This window comes from Apium graveolens, chromosome 2 (assembly GCF_009905375.1).
Source record: "Apium graveolens cultivar Ventura chromosome 2, ASM990537v1, whole genome shotgun sequence".
NCBI classification, from domain to species: Eukaryota; Viridiplantae; Streptophyta; class Magnoliopsida; order Apiales; family Apiaceae; genus Apium; species Apium graveolens.
In genome coordinates this window covers 199877115-199891890 of record NC_133648.1, presented here as the reverse complement: position 1 = coordinate 199891890, position 14776 = coordinate 199877115, and the positions used below count along the sequence as shown (strand labels likewise).

At 38.9% G+C, this 14776-nt stretch overlaps 1 non-coding gene across 1 annotated transcript; it reads left to right on the top strand.

Moving 5' to 3' along the window:
• Positions 1–7980: 7980 nt before the first annotated feature.
• LOC141710301 (small nucleolar RNA R71) lies at positions 7981–8087 on the top strand. The gene has a single exon (XR_012570828.1). It is a non-coding gene; the product is annotated as a small nucleolar RNA R71 (small nucleolar RNA).
• Positions 8088–14776: the final 6689 nt, after the last annotated feature.

The window sequence follows — 14776 nt, the reverse complement described above, 5'->3', positions numbered from 1 at the left end:
ACGCCGTCCTCCTGAATAAAATCCTGATTTTTTTTCTCCTTGCTGATTTGAGCCGGTCTTTTCATGAGCCTTTATTCCCACACCATCCAAACACCAAATTAGCACTACAACCATGCTAATTTACATTATTACCTGAAAAATGCCTGCATTGCAAAAACACTACAAAAACACGTAAAAACACCAACAACTCGAGTACAAATAGACCAACTCAAAGCTTTACACAGCGTTACAAAGTATCATAAATGCCACTCAACAAACCCCAAAACTTGAATCGATGCTTGTCCTCGAGCATAAACAGACTCAAAGAACAAGAAATAAAAAATGCATGAATGCAACTAAATGAATGCAACGATCCCCAATAGAATAACTAAACCAATCAACAAGCAACATCTCAACAAATGCATTTATTCGAATAAATATCAATCAAACCTTACTAATCTTCCTACAAACCAGAGACGTGCGTGTGTGCAACTGCTTACAGATATACCATCACAACTAGATCAATAATCATGACTTACTACTCATTAAAGCAATCGCAAGGTTATCAATAAAATAAAAGCTAGACTCAAAATAACTTATAAAACTTCAATTCTTATTTTGGAGCTTTACATGGATTCACGCTTTTATTCACAACAAAATAACACAAGTATGCTTATTTGACCGTGCAATGAGTGAGATCCACAAAAGGCTTATACAATAGTACCCATGTAACGAGTGTTAGGTTAGCGGATCCCATACTATAAAAGCCTTAGGTCACTAGGCACAAAGTCCCCTAAGAACTCGAGTACTAAAGAGCCCACTCGTGATCAATTATACATAACACTTATTTTTTTTCCTTTTTTTTTCTTTTTCTTTTTTTTCACAAATTTCTGAACGAGTGCGTTTCGCTCCATCTCGCTCAACCCTAGACTACTCGTATAAATATGAGCCGGCTACTAGCCATTTGACACCTAGCCATAACAACTAGCAATGATATCCAATTTTCTCCAATTTTTAAAAATCCATGTTATTATATCATTAAGAGAATATCATAAATTCTAAATATAAATAAGCGATTAAACCTCGACAAACGAACAAACCATGATCATGATCTAGCACTCAAGCAACCTATAAGGCTTAGTGAAATACAACTGTCTCTAGCATGCAAATCAATTCCACAAGATTTAACATCACTAAATACGACATCACTATACTAGCATCAATATCACGAATCAATCGGAAAAATCATCTAAGAGATCATGTTATAATGCAAATGCATGAAACTATATGAACAAACTATCATAAAAACTACCAAAATAAAAAACTATCATAAAAAAATATGCAACTACATGCACTAAATTATCATGAATATGCAAACTATATGCGACTCACACAAAACATATTCCTTAAACTACTACCCCCAAACTTAAAATATTCACTGTCCTCAGTGAAGGTAATAGTAAGGAATCAGGCAAACCTACTCGGAATCACGATCATCACCCTCAACGGGTGGAGTGATAGGCGTGTCTGGAGGTGAATACATGGAGACCTCACCAAATACTGGCCACTGGATGTCAACACCGGTGGCTCTGAATGCAGTCCCAAGTGCCTGGGTAAGATCATGCGCAAGCCGACTATGGATGTCATGCATCGCATCCCTCCTCCTCGCTAGATGCCTATATTGCATCGGGCTCAAATGAGCTCCAACATCTGCTCCTGCCTCCTCTTGCTGCTGCTGCTGCGATCCCGAATGACCAGCCTCCTCTCCCAAATGAGCTCTCCATGCACCTCGACGAGCCTGCGAAGTCCAACTAGCATAAGTCTGATCCGCTGGCCTTCCACCTGGAAGATGGTCACAAGAATAGCCAAGCCCCTTAGGATCGGGCTTCCCACCATACCACTCTGTCATGTTCAACAGCGTCGAACTTTCGATAGGAGCTCTGGGAAGCTGGAGCTGCTCATGTGCGGGCCAATGAACACCAACTGCCACGCACAACTTCATCACAACGAATGTATAGGGTATAGAACCCGTAGTATCTCCTCGCAAAAACCTCAAAATACCCTGGTAAATAACCATCCCAAGATCCACATAGTCCCCCTGAAGAATACCCCACAATAGACGAGCACGCTCCACAGTATTCTCATACACATGAGAAGATGGCATGATGTTAGAACAGATAAACGAATTCCATGCACGTGCAAACCTGTTCATACACGAGGCAGGGAATGTAAAATTATCAGTCATGGCCCTCTTGAACTTCCAATAAATCTTAGGTACACAAAGAGTAGCAACTATTAAATCCAAATCAAAATCCTCCAGAGTCTTATCGTTTCAGCTGTCCTGACCGGGCTTCCTCGCGGGCTGCTCAATCACCCTCCTTATCGCATATGCACTGTACTCCACCGTCATCCCCTTAACCACAATGAAACCGTTCTTCTCCGCCTTCGCATTAACATAGAACTCACGAACAACACTCATGGGTACATCAGCGGGTGCCTCGCAAAAAGCAACCCAGCCCATCTCCAAGATCATCTCCAACAACTTACCATCTTTCCCTGATGGCAGAAAACCTCGCTCCTTAGCTATAGGCTTCGAGAGAAGCCTAGTATACTCCGCTTCAGCCTCGGGAGTCGAAAACCTCGGCCTCACACCACCTGCACTTGAAGAATCAGTGGTCCTACTACTAACTTGAGTTCTTTGTCTCTTGGGTGCCATTGGGATGGAATAAGAGAGAATAAAAGATAAGTGTTTGAGAGAGAATTGTGTTTGAGAATTTGAGAAGTGGCGGAGAAGTTTGTGTATAAGTGTATGTATATATAGGAGGTGAGAAGAGAATTAGATATGGAATAGAAGTGGGAATTGATTATGGGAATAGTGGGAATAATGGGTTTGATTTGGAGAGGGAAATTTGGGATATGGAAGAGTAAAAATCGGGTGGAAATTGATTTTCTATTAAAAAACCCCGATTTTCTCTTCACAACTGTTGTGTTTTTTCTGAATCAGGACCCCAGCGTGGCCGTGCACTTGACCAGCGCGGGCGCGCTCACCTTCTGCCAAATCGGCGTGGCCGCGCTTGGTTTCTGGAATTCCAGTACGGCCGCGGGCTAGATCAGCGCGGGCGCGCCCAGCTTCTGAAGTTGGCCCTGAAATTTTCTGTTTTTCTGATTTTTTTTGTGTTTTTCTCTTTTCTTCTTGCTTCCTCTACCTACTAATGTACAATAAACTTGGGTTGCCTCCCAAGAAGCGCTTATTTTACGTCGTTAGCTTGACGAAGAAATACGAGATCATACGAATAATGAAACGGCACTAACCACCTCGCGGTTTGCCGTGTCACCATAGTAATGCTTCAACCTCTGACCATTTACCTTGAATGCTTGGCCCGGATCATTCTCAAAAATCTCCACCGCTCCATGTGGAAATACAGTTTTTACAACAAACAGTCCTGACCACCTTGACTTTAACTTTCTAGGAAAATGACGGAGATGGGAGTTAAACAAAAGAACTTGTTGCCCCGGCACAAATGATTTGAGCACTAGACCTCTATCATACCACCTCTTGACTTTTGACTTATATATTTTGTTATTTTCATATGCTTGAAGTCAAAACTCGTCGAGTTCATTCAATTGAAGCATCCTCTTCTTTCCAGCTGCATACAAATCAAGATTCAAGTTCTTCAAATCACAATACACTTTATACTCTAGCTCCACCGGCAAATGACACCCCTTACCATAAACCAACTGAAACGGTGACATTCCTAATGGAGTCTTGTATGTTGTTCTATATGCCCAAACAACTTTATCAAGCTTTAAAGACCAATCTTTTCTTAATGGACACACAACCTTATCTAAAATACGCTTGATCTCTCTGTTAGATACCTCAACTTGACCATTCGTGTGAGGATGATAAGCCGTAGTAATGCGATGATTCAAATTATATCTTTGCATCATAGCAGTAAACTTGCGATTGTAAAAATGCGACCCCTCATCACTGATTATGACTCTTGGAGTTCCAAATCTTGTGAATATCTGCTTGTGAAGAAATTTAAGCACTACTTTCGCATCGTTCGCTGGAAACGCTTTAACTTCAACCCATTTTGACACATAATCAACCGCCAACAAGATATACTGATTGTTACAAGATGAGACAAATGGCTCCATGAAGTCGATTCCCCAAACATCAAATACTTCAACCTCGAGAAGCACATTAAGAGGTATCTCATCCCTCTTGGACATATTACCCACACGTTGACATCGATCACATTTCAAAATGAACTGATGAGCATCTTTAAACAAAGTCGGCCAAAAGAATCCTGCTTGAAGAAAATGAGCTGTTGTCTTTTCTCCACCATAATGTCCTCCATAATCCGTTGAGTGGCAATCTCACAAGATCCCCCCCGTTTCGCTATAAGGAATACATCTCCTGATGATTTGGTCAGCTCCTTGTCGAAAAAGAAATGGCTCATCCCACATATACCACTTCACTTCATGCAGAAACTTCTTCCTTTGAGCATATGATAAGTCAGGAGGCATGATATCACTCACAAGGTAGTTCATAATGTCTGTAAACCACCGTTCTTCCTCTTGTACTCCAAACAGCTTCTCATCGGGAAAAGACTCATTTATTAATGTCTTATCCAGTGAAGTTGTAATTGGATCCTCTAAGCGCGAGAGATGATCAGCGACTTGATTTTCAGTTCCTTTTCTGTCCTTGATTTCTAACTCAAATTCTTGGAGTAAAAGAACCCATAGAATCAATCTAGGCGTTGAGTCCTTCTTTGAGACGAGATATAGAATGGCAGTGTGATCAGTGAAAACTGTCACCTTCGTCCCAAGCAGATAAGATCAAAATTTCTCGAAACCGTAGACAATAGCCAAAAGTTCTTTCTCTATAGTAGAATAATTCAGTTGAGCACCATTAAAAGTCTTACTAGCATAGTAGACTACATGAAATATGTTGTTCTTTCTCTTCCCAAGAACTTCTCCAACTGCATAGTCACTTGTATCGACATCATTTCAAAAGGTTCACTCCAATCGGGTGCAGTTATGATAGGAGCCGTGATTAAACTCTTCTTTAAGAACTCAAAAGCAGCTACACACTTGTCATCAAACTTAAACGGGACATCCTTCTCCAGAAAATTGCACAAAGGTTTAGAAATTTTTTAGAATTCCTTGATGAACCGCCTGTAGAAGCTCGCATGACCAAGAAAACTACGAACCCTCTTAACAGAAATTGGTGGGGGAAGATTTTTGATGACCCCCACTTTGGCTTTGTCCACCTCAAGACCCTTACTAGAGACCTTGTGCCCAAGAATGATGCCCTGTCGCACCATAAAGTGACATTTGTCCCAATTGAGAACCAAATTGGTCTCAACACACCTCTTGAGAATGTCGCTTAGATTCTGCAAGCATTCGTCAAATGAATCACCAAACACAGAGAAATCGTCCAAGAACACCTCCATATTCTGATCAATCATATCAGAAAAGATAGCCATCATGCATCTCTGAAATGTGGTCGGTGCTCCGCATAACCACAAAGCAACTCTTCGAAAGGCGAAAGTACCAAATGGACAAGTGAAAGTAGTCTTCTCCTAATCTTCTGGATCGATACAAATTTGATTGTATCCCAAATAGCCATCCAGAAGATAATAGTAATCATGCCCCGCCAATCTGTCAAGCATCTGATCAATAAATGGCAGAGGTAAGTGATCTTTTCTTGTGGCTTTGTTCAGCTTCCTGTAATCCATGCAAACTCTCTACCCCGTGACAGTTCGTATAGGAATAAGCTCATTCTTCTCATTAGCGACCACAGTGATACCACCTTTCTTTGGCATACACTGAACTGGTCTCACCCGTGAACTTTCAGAAATGGGATAGAAGATCCCTGCATCCATCCACTTAAGAATTTCCTTCTTCACAAATTCCTTCATGATTGACTTTATCCTTCTCTGTTGCTCAATAGTAGGCTTTCTTCCTTCCTCTAGCAAAATTTTGTGCATGCAATACGAAGGGATGATTCCCTTGATATCTGCTATAGTCTAACCAATTGCCGATTTAAATTCTCTAAGAATTCTCAAAATCTTCTCCTCGTCGCTACCTGAAAGGTCAGATGCAATAATAACGGGAAGAGTAGATGTATCACCTAAAAATGCATACCTCAAATGTTCAGGTAAAGGCTTAAGCTCAAGAGTAGGTACTTCCTCAATAGATGGCTTGAGGCGCTTAGGAGCTTTGTTCAACTCCTCCATTCCTAGATATTCAAAAGGCATATCAATCTTCCTCTTCTAGGGAGAAACATTCAGAAATTACAACTGCTCATCCCCTTCATCATCTTCACTATCGGAATTCCCCAACAAGACCTTCTCTATGGCATCAGACCTTAGCAATTGATCGAGTTCTGAAGTAACCACATAATCAACCAACTCCACTTTTAAGCACTCCTCATTTTCTGTAGGGAACTTCATGGCATTGAACACACTAAAAGTTATATCCTGATCCATCACTCACATGGTGAGCTCACCCTTCTGCACATCTATCAAGGTTCGGCCAGTGGCCAAGAAAGGTCTTCCCAAGATTATGGGAATCTTCTTATCCTCCTCAAAATCAAGAATTACAAAATCAGTAGGGAAGATGAGTTTATCCACCTTGACCAAGAAATCCTCCACAATACCTCGCGGATATGTAATAGAACGGTCGGCCAACTGCAAAGTTATATAAGTAGGCTTTGAATCAGGCAAGTTCAACTTCTTGAAGATTGACAAGGGCATCAGAGTGATGCTAGCTCCCAAGTCACATAGACACTTGTAAAATGACACATTTCCAATGATGCATAGAATAATGAAGCTTCCAGGATCTTTAAGCTTCGGAGGCAACTTCTGTTGCAGCACAGCACTATATTCCTCCGTGAGAGCAACAGTCTCTAAGTCATCAAGCTTCACCTTCTTAAAGAGAATACCTTTCATAAACTTCGCATAACTAGGCATTTGTTCAAGAGCTTCAGTGAAAGGTATGTTGATGTGAAGTTTCTTGAAGACCTCCAAAAACTTCTCAAACTGCTTATCCAGTTTTTTCTTCTGCAGCCTCTTAGGAAAAGGAGGAGGAGGATAGATATGTTTCTCCCATGTATTACCCTCAGGAGGAGTGTGCTCAACAGTAGTCTTCCTTGGTTCCACTTTTGCTTCCTTCTGTACTTCTTCTTCTTCAGCCTCAACTTCAGATTCCGGAGTCTTAGCTTTTTCAGGATTCGCAACCTTGCCAGACTTCAATGTAATTGCCTTAACATGCTCCTTAGCTTCCTTCTTGCCTGGAACTTCAGTATCGCTTGGGAGTGTGCTAGGTTGACGATTCAGTAATGCATTAGCAATTTGCTCAAACTGATTCTCCAAGGTCTTGATAGACACAACTTGGCTCTTGCACATGAGCCTCAATTCCTCCAATTCAGATTTTTCATTAGCTTGCGGTAGCTGCTGAAGTTGAAGTTGTTGTCTAGGGGCATATTGCGGTTGCTGAAAACCAGGAGGGTTATACTGCTTTGCTGTGTATGGCTGATAAGATTGTTGCACCGCATTCTGATTATTACTCCAACTGAAGTTAGGATGATTACGGTTATTTGGACAATAAGGGGCTAGAGCTTGTTGCTGTGATCTCAGGAAGTTGCTCATAAATTGAGTTGATTCACTAGAAATAGCACACTGCTCATTTTCATGCTCCCCCGCACAAAGCTCACAAACACTAGAGATTTGATTAACTCAATAATTCGCCAAAGAGTCCACTTTCATCATCAAAGCTTGAAGTTGAGCATCTATAGCTGTAGCTGTATCCACTTCTAGAATTCCTGCTACCTTGCCTTGCAACATTCTTTGCGTAGGATTCTGGTATTCATTCAACTCATAAGCTTCATTATAGCTTTTGGCCCATAAAGCTCCACCAGACGCTATATCGAGCGTAGGTCTAGACTGAGCGCTCAAACCATTGTAGAAACAGTTTATAATCATCCAATCAGGCATGCCATGGTGTGGGAACTTCCTTAGCATCTCCTTATATCGATTCCAAGCCTCACACAGAGATTCTCCAGTATGCTGAGCAAACTGAGTAAGAGCATTCCTGATTGCAGCAGTCTTCGCCATAGGAAAGAATTTAGTGAGAAACTTTTGAGCAAGATCCTCCCATTGGTGATAGACCTTAGTGGTAGAGAATTTAACCAACACTTTTCTTTATCCCTTAGAGAGAATGGGAAGAGTCGCAGCTTGATAGCATCTTCAGTCACCCCATTGAACTTGAAAGTGTCACAGATCTCGATGAAATCCCTGATGTGCATGTTGGGGTCTTCTGTAGGAGAACCCCCAAACTGAACCGAGTTATATATCATCTGAATCGTGCTCGACTTGATCTCAAAAGTGTTAGCCAAGATGGCTGGTCTGATGATACTCGACTAAATATCATCGATCTTAGGCAGAGAATAGTCCATTAGAGCCTTAGGATTTTCTGCTTGATCTCCCATCACGACTAGAGCTGGTTCCTCGACTTTCTCTTCTTCTTCTACTTTCTCTTCATCCTAAAAAACTTCCCTTCGAATCACTACAGCTTCTTCCTCGTCTTGATCCATATTTCTCTTACGAGCCCGTGAACGTGTATGCATACACGCTCGCTAGAGTACCTGAAACACGACAAAGAAAAAGAGTAGGTAATTAACAATGTCCGAGTCAATGAACTTTAACGATCACTGATGACAAACACATAAACTAAAAGTTAACACCGTATCCCCGGCAGCGGTGCCAAAAACTTGTTAGTCGCTAAACAAGCGCTAAAATTCACGCAAGTATACGCGTTCGCAAGTAATATAGAATTATTTCTAGTGTAACGTCTGGGAAATTTACGTCTGTATTATGTCATATTTATAATAAATTATGTGTGTTAATGTGTCATTAATGTGGAATTAACTGTCAAACCCTAATTGCTATGTGTTATGTACATTCTGTGTCGTCCCGGTATTTTTAAGATATTTTTCAGATACTTTATTTTTGCATTCATAGCTTTTATTTCAAAGTTTTACGACCCGAATCATGATTTTAAAGTATTTCAAATAAAACAATGGGCCTTATTTTTCATCAAACGACTTTTACCATCGCATTATTCTGAACATCTAGGTATTTTACAAATTTTCTCGTTTCGCGAAAAATGACTTTTTCGGGCCCCATTGGGTGTTAAAAACCCCACAAAAATCACTTTTTTATTTTTATAAAATTATAGGACTTTCATTTATACCATTTCGTTGTATTTTTGCATTATTCACAATTTTTGGGAAATTTTGCCAAATATATTATATGTATAAAATATTTAGAAATTAAATTTTAATACTCAAAAATTATAAAATTAGGGGCTTATTAATTTTTAAAAGATGTAGAATTAGGGCCTTAATTTTAATTAGTAGTATTAATTTTACTACTATAAATAGCCTAATTTTAATTTAATTAATTATAACTAATCATTAAAAATTAGAAAAATTCACAAAATTCTCTGAAATCGGGTCGGGAAGAACATGGTCGGGTCAGGAATTCAAGCCATGATTTCTCACTGATTACAACATAAATTCGTGTAATTCAAGTACCCAAATCGAAGGTTTTGATATGTTCTTTCTGTTTCTAGCATCAATTTCATGTTTTAATCCGTAGTTTTTGATTTTTGATTTCTAGGGTTTATGTTCGAATTAGGGCTTTTTTATTCTAGGGTTATTATGATGTTTTGATGATTAAAATAGCTTTGTTAGATGATTTATAGCCGATTCATGGTGTTTAATTGCATAAACGATTCCTGAATAGTGATTCACGATTATTAGGGTTTATGTCCAATTTTCAAATCACAACTCCGTAATTTCTATGAATATTTGGTTCTTGAAATGTTAGGGCTTCGATTATATGTGTTCTTAGCTTCATTTTGCACTATTGAACGTTTGATTTCATGTATGATTCTGTGATTTCGGTTCTTGGCTGGAGCTGATGTCGGTTGTGATCGGAGATGGAGATTCTGTGATGCTTTTTGTTCGTTTTGGCCGGAGTTATATTGTTCAGTTGATGTGGGATTGAAACCATGTGAAAAATGATCCAAACCAAGTTGTTTTGGCCTGAAATTGGCCCACGGGGATCTACTCCGGTGGCCGGCTTCTGGGAAAATTCCGATCATGTTCTTCATGACCCAGAATCCAACCCGTTTGACCCTTTTCCAGAACCTGGTTTTGATCTGAAATTGTCAGGGATTGATTTCTGACAATTGTTTCTGGAAATTGTTTTTACTTTTATTTTATTTTAATTATAAAATCAGTTTTATTTATTTTATAAATTGATTAATTAATTATTTAATTAATTGATTTATATTATAAATAATTCTGAAATATATTCTAAAAATCAGATTTAATTATTTTCTTCATTATTTATTATTTATGTAAAAATGATTAATTATTTTGATAATTAATCAAATAATTTTTAATAAATAATAATAAATTCATTTTATTTCCAAAAATTATAGAAAAATCATTTTCCGTTCTGATTTTTCTTAAATAAATATTTAAAAATTATTTTAGGGTTTAAAAATCAGTAATAATTATTTATATTGAATAATAAATTGAATTATCCGTGTTTAGTTGATATTAAATAGACTGTTAGTCCGATTCGAGCAAAACGAAAGCCCTTTGACTTTTCATTAAAAATAATATTAAAACCTAATTTCTTCTAGAAATTAGTTGACCTTGTTATTTATTTGATGATAAGCCGAATTGCGTGCCAAGACGAGTCCGATAAATTCCGAAAAATAGGGAACGAGTTAGATAATTATCAGTTAAGCGGTCAGTGAGTCGATTTTGATTCTAAAAATTATTTTAACTATAAAAATGATTATGTGACTTATGTGCTTATTTGTATTATGTGGTTAATCGAGTCTTACTTGCTAATATATAATATACGAGTCAATCATAAGCGCATGGGTAGACAATAGGAATGATGTGAAATTGGTTCAAGACACAATTAAAGTACGAAATGACTAAACCAGTCTATTTCTCTAACAGAAGCTAAGCCAACAAGGCAGGTTGAGTCGGTGATAGACGAAGGTGATATAATTGATGTGAGTCACGCAGAAGGCAAGTTTTTCCCCTATTCTAATTTCAGAATAGTGTTATTTCTTCATATTCTTATCACGCTTGCACTCTTTTGATTCTTGTTCATAAACACTGATACACACTTGTTATTCTTTTGTTCATATTCATTTCGATTCTTGATGTCTCCTTTTCTTTGAATTCCTTATTCATATTCCAATTGTTACTCACACATATTGATATATTCTGGTGATTAGAATATATCAAGCATACTGATTGCTCCGGTTGCTATTCCATGGACTGGATAGTGATATTTTTGGGGATTAAGTTTACTTAATCTTAAGGACCGGGACATAACTGGATCCTTAAGATGGGTCGTAGTGCCTGGGTTCCCGATTGGATCTATATAGTAGGATATAGATATTCGATGTATCCTGACTGATCAGCAGGGTATGGATGTGAACTTGTGTCCAGTTTAGTTCATTTGTACTCGCCAGCAGTGGCCTTCTTTCTATTCTCACGGGGTTATATCTTTGCAGATATACCCAGATTATCGTGTCATTTAAACTACTTTAACACTGGTTATATTTTGCGGACTTGTTGAGCAATTTTTGGCTCACCCCTTTTTTGTTGTTATTTACCTTATTGTTTTCAGTTAAGAAGGAATATGAAACCCATCAGGACTCGAGTGGTAAAGAAGCGGGTCAAGCCTCAGGATCCTCTCATACCCAAGGTGTTGATCCTAATCCAGGAAAAAAGCTTTGAGTTGCCCGAATAGGTGGAGTGTAGATAGTTAGTGTGTGTTTGAATAAAAGATGAAACTAGTTTAAAACTGGTTAGACAATGGTTTGTAATAAAGAGAGTTGTAAGATTTTGAATTTGGTTTGTAATAAAGTAATTCTTGTTTTTATACTTAACCTAAAAAGATCTTGGTTAATGTTAAAGGTGTTTAGATATATTTCTTTATTATTTGTCATTCAGATTGTATAGGTTTGGTGAATAGCTAGTAACCCCCAGACTTATACCCGGGTCTGGAGGGCATTACAGGTTTGGTCCCTGAAAACAAGAACATTAGAATGAAAATAAGATAGGGAGATCACATAGGATAGGAATAGTCAATTAGGAAGAGTAGTATTAGGATTTAAGTAAGATTAGGATAAGAAGGTATTAGTTCTAGGAATGATTTAGTGACCTTTCTTTTTCTTTGGTATATTATCAGATGGCATCATCAGGATATTCAGGTTCATCCGAGAGGACTGTGACAGGACCAGTTGCACCAGTGGTTCCACCAGTGTCTGAGTATATGTTTTTACCTCTTCCACCTCCTCCACCATTGCCCCAGGAGCCAGCACCACCAGTGTCAGGGATAGTTCATGATCCTGCAGAGATGTTTGATCCGTTAGAGTTCTTCGAGCCGATGCTTCCACCTCCATTTCCAGTAGAGCATCAGTTCATGTTAGTGATTGAGCCAGAGCTTCTACCACCACCAGTGTTACCTCCTATTCCAGTACAGGCTCCAGAACCAGAGATATTCCAGATGGTTCCAGTTGAGGGTATGGGTGAGCTTGAGATAGAGTTACAGTTGGGAGTCCCATAACAGGGTGTTGCAGGGATGCAGAGGGTTCAGTCACAGGAGTCATTAGGATGTGTTGCACAGCCACGCATGGTACCGTATCACGAGTATAGTGTTATGAGAGATGATGCTGAGTACTGGAGAGCTCAGTGTAGAGAGATTATGCACTTGTTTGATCAGAGAGACCGAGGATCGTTAGCCGCATTACAGCTAGATTATATGATGAGACAGAGGTTACAATCTATTTTGATGAGTGCTACATGGGAGTTAGATGATTTGACACATGACGGGCCACCTTCTTTTGCGGAGTTTTATAGGATTTTCCGTTTAGCACAGACGTTGGTTCAGATACTTCGAGACGAGCTGAGGCGTATTCTGCCGGGGTTCTGAGATTTCGACTACCAGGGGACTGACGTAGTGGAGATGACAGATGTACATAGATGCAGCTAGTATTGTATGTAGGTGGTGGTAGCAGCTTGACTTGTAGTAGTTAGTTTGACCAGTAGCAGTAGCCATGACCAGCAGAGCGAGACTTTTTATACCAAACATTCACACCTAGAGCTGGTATTATATATAAAATGAACTTTTTCAAATTTTCTTTTATTTAAATTTCAGTCTTCACAGTTTTACAGCATTTACCTTTACTTTATTGTTTTACAACTTTTCGTACTTTAAATTTTGTCGAAAAAAAAGAAGAACAAACATTTCATTTAATTGTTTACATTTCCTGTCTTTATATTAATGTAAACTGTTTATACTTCCTATTCTTATATTAAGCAAACTGCTTTTCTTTTTCCGAACTATTATCCAAATTTTGTTAATACATGATAAATTGTTTTCTTACTAACTGTCAATTGTTTAATAAACTGTTAAAAAGACATCACTTGTTTTATTATCAGCAAATGGCACTCAAGAGAAAGACTAGGACTGAGACTTCTAACAGCAACTCCGAAGAACAGACCAATGATACCATGAACCAAATGTTCCATCTGATGCAACAACAGATGGTAATGATGCAACAACAGATGCAACAACAGTAGCAGCTGATTCAACAACAAATGTTACAACATCCACCTCGTCCTGAGCCCCAGATGCCACCCGCTATACCTATTGTTACTTTTAAACAGTTTTAGTCGGTTAAAACTTCAGAATTTGATGGGTCAGCTGATCCTATTAAGGTTACCACTTGGTTGAAAGAAATAGAGAAAGCATTTGTGCTAGTGAAGGTAGGTGAAGACCAAAAGACTGGCTTTGCTAGTTACTTGTTGAAAGGAGAAGCAAATTATTGGTGGGAATCTAAGAAGACTTTAGAAGGTGAAGATGTTATTGCATGGGATAGGTTTAAAGAGCTGTTCTAAGAAAAACATTTTTCTCGCTATGTGAGGAATCAAATGCAGATTAAGTTTTTGGAATTAAAGCAGGGAAGTATGTCCGTGACGGAGTATGAAGCCAGATTTACTAAGTTGGCTAGGTTTGTCCCAGAACAAGTTGATACTGAAGAAAAACGAGTCCAAAGGTTTCAAGAAGGATTACGACCGTGGATCCGTGGGTAAGTTGTAGTTTTTGAATTAACGACGTATACCGCCGTAGTCCAGAAAGCCTTGAATATTGAGGGAGAAAGCGAAAGATCTCAAAAGGAAAGTGGACAGGAAAGTTTCCAAGACCGCTCCAGTAGGAAGCCCGGATTTTAAGCCCGGAAAAATTTGAATTATAAAAGGATAGGACAAGGTATCCAGAAAATAGGTAATCGTTTCCAAGCCCCCAGCCAGCCGGGAATTGTTATAGTCCCAGTGCCGTACTGCAGAACTTGTGGACGGACACATACTGGCGTCTGTATCAAATCGGATGTGACATGTTTCAAATGCAAGCAGAAAGGGCACTATTCTAACGAATGTCCAACGGGAAAAACAGCAGAAATTACTTGTTTCCAGTGTGGAAAGAAAAGGCATATCGCTAGGAATTGCAAAGGATCAGCAATGGCAGCTAGTATTCCGAAAGTGTTGGCATTACCTCCTCCACCGCTGCCTAATCAACCCAGAGCAAGGACTTTCAACATGACAATGAAAGAAGCTGTACAGAGTCCTAGTGTAATTGCAGGTACACTTTTGGTGAATTCAGTAAATTCAAAAGTATTAATTGATTCT